The sequence below is a fragment of the Phacochoerus africanus genome, chromosome 5 (assembly GCF_016906955.1).
Source record: "Phacochoerus africanus isolate WHEZ1 chromosome 5, ROS_Pafr_v1, whole genome shotgun sequence".
Classification (NCBI taxonomy): Eukaryota; Metazoa; Chordata; class Mammalia; order Artiodactyla; family Suidae; genus Phacochoerus; species Phacochoerus africanus.
The window spans coordinates 48,335,729-48,342,762 of record NC_062548.1 but is presented as its reverse complement, the minus strand read 5'-3'; positions in this window follow the sequence as shown (position 1 = coordinate 48,342,762).

Here is a 7,034-nt window from a genome sequence, read left to right as displayed (position 1 = left end):
ACGGAAAGTCTCTGGTTGGGGAACACTAAGCACAGTGAAAGATGATGTCACCATGGTGACAATAGGAGCATGTGCCATATTTGATGTTGACATGCACACATCCTTGTCAACCTCCATTCCAGTCCCCTCCTGTACTCTCCCAGAATCCAGCCACTGCTCTCTACTCTTCCATCAGGAGACTGGGGTCTGATTATGTCAAGGGGGAAAAATCTAAGGGCATTGCCATCACCAATTTCCAAACCAGAAACTCTCAATGTCAACAAGCCAACACATACAGTCAGAGTTTCCAATCAGCCTTTTAATCTTCTACTCTTAAATAGGGTGTAGTGGTTTTTCAAATGACTGTACTATTATTAAAATGTAGGCCTGATTCATGTCCCCTTCCATCTGAGCTGGGTTTGGTAACTTGCCTTTAGCGGGTAGAATGCAGTTTAAGTAATACCGACTGGTTTCTGGGGCTAGATCAAAAGCGTCTATGCAGCTCCCGTTTTGCTTACTCTCATAACCACCATGTAAGAGTCTGAGAACTCTGAGTCGGCTATGCCGCAGGGTATCACTTATATATGGACTCTGAAAAAAAAAAAACTCAGTTCAACTCATAGAAACAGAGAGTAGAATGGTAGTTGCCAGAGGCTCAGGAGTGGGAAAAATAGGGAGTTCGGCAAAAGGATACAGACTTTCTTATTATACATTGAGGCTCTAATGTATAACTTGGTGACTATAGTTGATGATACTGTATTGAATAATTGAAATTTGTCAAGTAGGACTTGTGTCCTCACTCCCCCCCCGCCAATGCCACACACACACAAATGGAAAATCTATGAAGTGATGGATATGTTTATTAACTTGATGAAGAAGATTCCTGCACAATGTATATATACCTCAAATCATCACATTGTACACTTTTTTTTTTCTTTTTGGGGCTGCACCTGCAGCGTATGGAAGTTCCTGGGCTAGAGGTTGAATCAGAACTGCAGCTGCCGGCCTACACCACAGGCACAGCAATGCCAGATCCCAGCCACATTTTCAACCTACACTGCAGCTCACAGTAATGCGGGATCCTTAACCCACTGAGCAAGGCCAGGGATCAAACTCACATCCTCACGGACACTATGTCAGGTTCTTAACCAGCTGAGCCACAACAGGAACTCTCCATCATGTTGTACACTTTAAATACATTACAATTGTATGTTTAAGTTAAGTGCCAATAAAGCAGAAAAAGAGTGGGTCATGGGAGAAAGGATAAACATGCACATCAGTAGGGTTGAGAAATAGATACAAACAGAGCCAATTTATTTTCAAATAAACTTTGTTTTTTTTTTTTGCAACAGTTTAACAGAAAAATGGTAGGAGTTCCCGTAGTGGCTCAGCAATTACTGAGCCTGACTAGTATCCATGAGGACTCAGGTTCCATCCCTGGCCTTGTTCAGTGGGTTAAGGATCTGGTGTTGCCGTGAGCTGTGGTGTAGGTCAAAGATGTGGCTCAGATCCCCCGAGTTGCTGTGGCTGTGGTGTAGACCACAAGCTGCAGCTCCCATTCAACCCCTAGCCTGGGACTTCCATATGCTGCTGGTCTGCCCCTAAAAAGACAAAAAATAAATAAATAAATAAATAAATAAATAAATAAAAGAAAAATGGCAGATAGTCCAGAGTTTCCTTATACCCCATGCTGGGTTCCCTCTATTATTAATACGTTATTTAATATGGTACCTTTTTTAAAATTAATCTGCCAGTATCCATACATTAGTAGTCATTGATATCCATACTGTATAAAGATTTTATGTGTTTTGGTTTTGTTTTGTATTTTAGGGCCACAACAGTGGCATATGGAGGTTCCCAGGCTATGGGCTGAATCAGAGCTGTAGTTGAGGGCCTACGCCATAGGCACAGCAACATGGGATCTAAGCCTTGTCTGCCACCTACAGCACAGCTCACGGCAACACCAGATCCTTAACCCACTGAGCAAGGCCAGGGATGGAACTCATGTCCTCCTGGATGCTAGTCAGGTTAGTTAACCACTGAGCCATGATGGGAACTCCAGATTTTATTTGTTTTTATCGAATGTCCTTTTTCTGTTCCAGGATCCCATTCAGATTACAATATGACTTTTAGTCATCTTTGTTCCTGAAGCTCTTCTTGTTTTTGTTTTTGTTCACGTGTTTTTGTTTTTGTTCATGAGTTTTTGTTGTTCGTTTGTCCTTTGCTTGTTCGTTTGTTTGTTTTGAAACCTATCAAATCTTCATCCTTCTCTGTAATTTAACCCTCTTGTTAACCTTTCTTTTGGATTTCTCTCTTATAAATCATTCCCACTGCCATCAGCCTTGGGTTTTAAAATATTTATGTTACCACCTTCAGAGCTACTCTACTCACTTTGTCCTGCTTATTCGTTTCCCTCTGGATTCAGACCTTCTGAAGTTTAGAAAGAAGCTGGGGGACCTTTCCTTTTACAGAATGCTGGCAATTTTTTAGACTCTTTCCACAGACACTCATAGTTCATATTTCCTGTCTTCCTAACAGATCTTCCTACCCAAACTTTTCCTTTTCCTGTATGTTCTACAAAGAATGGACAGTTTTATTCTCCTGAAATATGAATTGGATCTTTCTTCCCCCACTCCCCTAATCCACTTTCTTTGAACAGCAAATTCTGTGAGTGGAAATCAATGTTTCTGTCTCATGTTTCCTCTCCACCTCAGATGGGACATTTTCTTTTCGGTTCTTTAACATGTTTCCCTCCCTCTCAAACTTAGAAATGACTTCTCTGCTTTTAAGTTCTGCTTTCTAAAAAAATAAAAATAAAATAATACATAAATAAATAAAAATAAAAAATAAGGAGTTCCCATCGTGGCTCGTGGTTAGCGAAACTGACTAGCATCCATGAGGACACGGGTTTGATCCCTGGCCTCCCTCAGTGGATTAAGGATCCTGCAAGGCTGTGAGCGGTGGTGTAGGTCCCAGACGCATTGCTGTGGCTTTGGTTTAGGACGGCGGCTGCAGCTCCAATTAGACCCCTAGCCTAGGAACCTTCATATGCCATGGGTGCGGCCCTAAAAAGACAAAAAGACAAAAAATAAAAATAAAAAATAAAGTCCTGCTTTCTCCTTGCAGTAGCTTTCCTGCAACTCACATTAATTTCTTTTTATTTATTTTTCTTTTTTTTTTCTTCTTATGGCTGCATCTGCACCATATGGAAGTTCCTGGGCTAGGGGTCGAATCAGAGCTGCAGCTGCAAGCCTACACCACAGTCATAGCAGCACCAGATCCAAGCTGCACCTGCTACCTATATCAAAGTTTGCAGTAACACCAGATCCTTAATCCACTGAGCAAGACCAGGGATCGAACCTGCATGCTCAGGGATACTAGTTGGATACTTAACCTGCTGAGCCACAACAGAACTCCTCGTTTTTGTTTTTGTCTTTTAAATTGGAGCATAGTTTATCTACAATGTTCTGTTGGTTTCACATGTACAGCAAAGTGATTCAGTTACACATATGTGTGTGTGTATATATATAAATGTACTTTTTCAGGTTCTTTTCCATTATAGGTTATTACAACACATTAAATATAATTCCCTGTGCTATACAATGGGTCTTTGTTGTTTGTCTATTTCGTATATAGTGGTGTGTAACTGTTAATCCTGAACTCCTCATTCACTCCCTCCCCTGCCCCCTTTAGTAACCATAAGTTTCTTTTTTTTTTTTGTCTTTTTGCCTTTTTGGGGGGCTGTCCCCACGGCATATGGAGGTTCCCAGGCTAGAGGTCTAATCGGAGCTGTAGCCACCAGCCTACGCCAGAACCACACAGGATCTGAGCCACATCTGCAACCTACACCACAGCTCATGGCAACGCTGGATCCTGAACCCACTGAGAGAGGCCAGGGATCAAAGCTGCATCCTCATGGATGCTAGTCAGATTTGTTTCCACTGAGCCACTACAGGAACTCCAGAATGCTGAATCTTTTCCACAAGGTTTTCAGTTTACTCTGCTCAGATTCATCAGAGGAAGCTCTGTATATCTGTGTTTCTGCTGAGCCATGATGGGAACTCCCTGTATTATTTTTTTAGATCCCATATATAAGTGCTATTATAAGATATTTGTCTTGCGCTCCGGGAGCGCCTCCTGGACACCCGGGTACCCTCAGCCAGGACAAAGCCATGAAGCCAGCGCTGCTGAAAGTGATGAGGATGAACAGAATTTGCCAGATGGTGCTGGCCACGTGCTTGGGATCCTTTATCCTGGTCATATTCTATTTCCAAAACAGGATTAAGATGGCAGAATAGAAAGACTGGAGCTCAACTTCTCTCCTAAAAACAACAAAATTCACAACTAAAGACTGAGCACTCTTCACCCAAATGGACCGGCAACCTTAAAAAAGATACGCTACTCCAGAAGACAAAGAGGAGGCCACATCAAGAGGTAGGAGGGGCGATTTCATGATATAAACAACCCCATTCCTCCTGGGGGGGGAAGCTCCACAGAATGGAAACTAACTGGTTCAAAGAGACTCACCTACGGGAGTGAGAGTTCTGAGCCACGCATCAAACTCTCACATGTGGTGATCTGGCATGGGGAGAAAGATCCCTGGAGCATCTGGCATTGAAGGCCAGTGGGGCTTGTGCACAGGAGCTCCACAGAACTGGGGGAAACAGACACCCCATTCTTAAAAGGCACACACAGACTTTCATGTGCACTGAGTCCCAGGGCAAAGCAAAGTCTCCAAGAGAATCTGGGACAAACCTGACCGTAGTTCTTGGAGGACATCCTGGGAAAACAGGGGTGAACGTGGCTTGTTGTGAGGGAAGGACATTGAAAGCAAAGCTCTGAGGAATATTCAGCAGCAGCGCCTTTCTCTGGAGGTGGCCATTTAGGGAAAATCTGGCCCCAGCCCATCAGTTAGCTGCTGAGAAGCCCCAGGACAAAAAACAACCCAGGTGGGATCACAGCCCCGCCCCTCAGTAAACAGGCTACCTAAAGATCCCTCAGGCACACAGCTGCCTCTAATCCCATCCAGAGACTAAGTCCCACCCACCAGAGGGATTAGAATGGCTCCACCTACCAGGGGGCAGGCATCAGCCCCTCCCATCAGGAAGCCTACAGCAAGCCCCCATACCAACTTCAGCCATAGGGGGGCAGACACCAGAAGTAAGAGAGGCTACAACTCTACTATCTGTAAGAAGGTCACCACACCAAAAACCTATAAAAGTGAAAAGACAGAGGACTATAACTCAGATGAGGGAGAAAGGAAAAACCCCAGAAAAACAGCTAACTGAGGGGAAGATTCTTAGCCTCCAGGAAAAAGTTTTAGACTGTTGATGCTGAAGATGATGCAAGACATTGGAAATAAACTGGAGGCAAAGATGAATAACTTACAGGAAACACTGACCAAAGAGATACAAGATATAAAACTTCAACAAGAAGAGATGCAAAATACAATAACTGAAATAAAATTCCCTAGAAGCAGCTAACAGCAGAATACAGGAGGCAGAAGAACGAATAAGCGAGGTGGAGGACAGATTAGTGGAAATTATGGATGTGGAACAGAAAAAAGAAAAAAGATTGAAAACAAATGAAGAGAGTCTCAGAGAACTCTGGGACAATGTTAAACACACCAACATCCTTATTATAGGGGTGCCAGAAGGAGAAGAGAGAGAGAAGGAGACAGAAAAAATATTCCAAGAGATAATAGCTGAAAACTTCCCTAACATGGGGAAGGAATCACTCACTCAAATCCAGGAAGCACAACTAGTACCATATAAAATAAACCCAAGGAGGAACACCCCGAGACACATATTAATCAAACTGACCAAAATTAAAGACAAAGAGAAAATCTTGAAAGCAGCTAGGGAAAAGAAACAAATAACATACAAGAGAACCCCGATAAGGTTATCGGCAGATTTTTCAGCAGAAACTCTGCAGGCTGGAAGGGAGTGGCATGATATACTTCACGTGATGAAAGGAAAAAACCTCAAACCAAGATTCCTCTACCCAGCAAGCCTCTCGTTCAGATTTGAAGGAGAAATCAAAACCTTCACAGATAAGAAAAAAGCTGAGAGAATTCAGCAACACTAAACCAGCCTTACAATAAATACTAAAGGAACTTCTCTAGGCAGAAAAGAACAAGAGAAGAAGGAAAGAAAAAAGAGCAGCAAAAACAAATCTAAAGTAATTAATAAAATGGCAATAAGAACATACATAGCCATAATTATGTTAAATGTTAATGGACTAAACGCCCCAAGCTAAAGACATAGACTTTCTGAATGGATACAAAAACAAGACCCATATATGTGCTGTCTTCAAGAGACCTGCTTCACTTCTACGGACACATGCAAATTGAAAGTGAGAGGATGGAAGAAAATATTTCACACCAACAGGGATCAAAAGAAAGCTGGAGTAGCAATACTCACATCAGACAAAATAGACTTTAAAATGAAGAATATTTTAAGGGCCAAAGAAGGACATTACATAATGATCAAAGGATCAATCCAAGAAGATGATATAACAATTTTAAATACCTATGCACCCAACACAGGTTCACCACAATATATAAGGCAACTGCTAACAACCTTAAAAGGACAAATTGACGATAACACAATCATAGTGGGGGACTTTAACACCCCACTTACAGCAATGGACAGATCAACCAGACAGAAAATCAATGAGGAAACACAGGCCCTGAATGAAACATTAAACCAGATGGACTTAGTAGATACTTATAGAACACCCCATCCAAAAGCAACAGAATACACATTCTTCTCAAGTGCACATGGAACAGTCTCGAAGATTGATCATATCTTGGGCTACAAATCCAACTGCAGTAACTTTAAGAAAATTGAAATCATATCAAGCATCTTTTCCGACCACAATGCTATACGACTGGACAACAACAATAAGAAAAAAACTGCAAAAAACACAAACACGTGGAGACTCAACAACATGCTACTAAACAACCAATGCATCACTAAAGAAATCAAAGAGGAAATTAAAAAATACCTGGCAGCAAATAAGAACGAAGATACCACACTCCAAAACCTATAGGA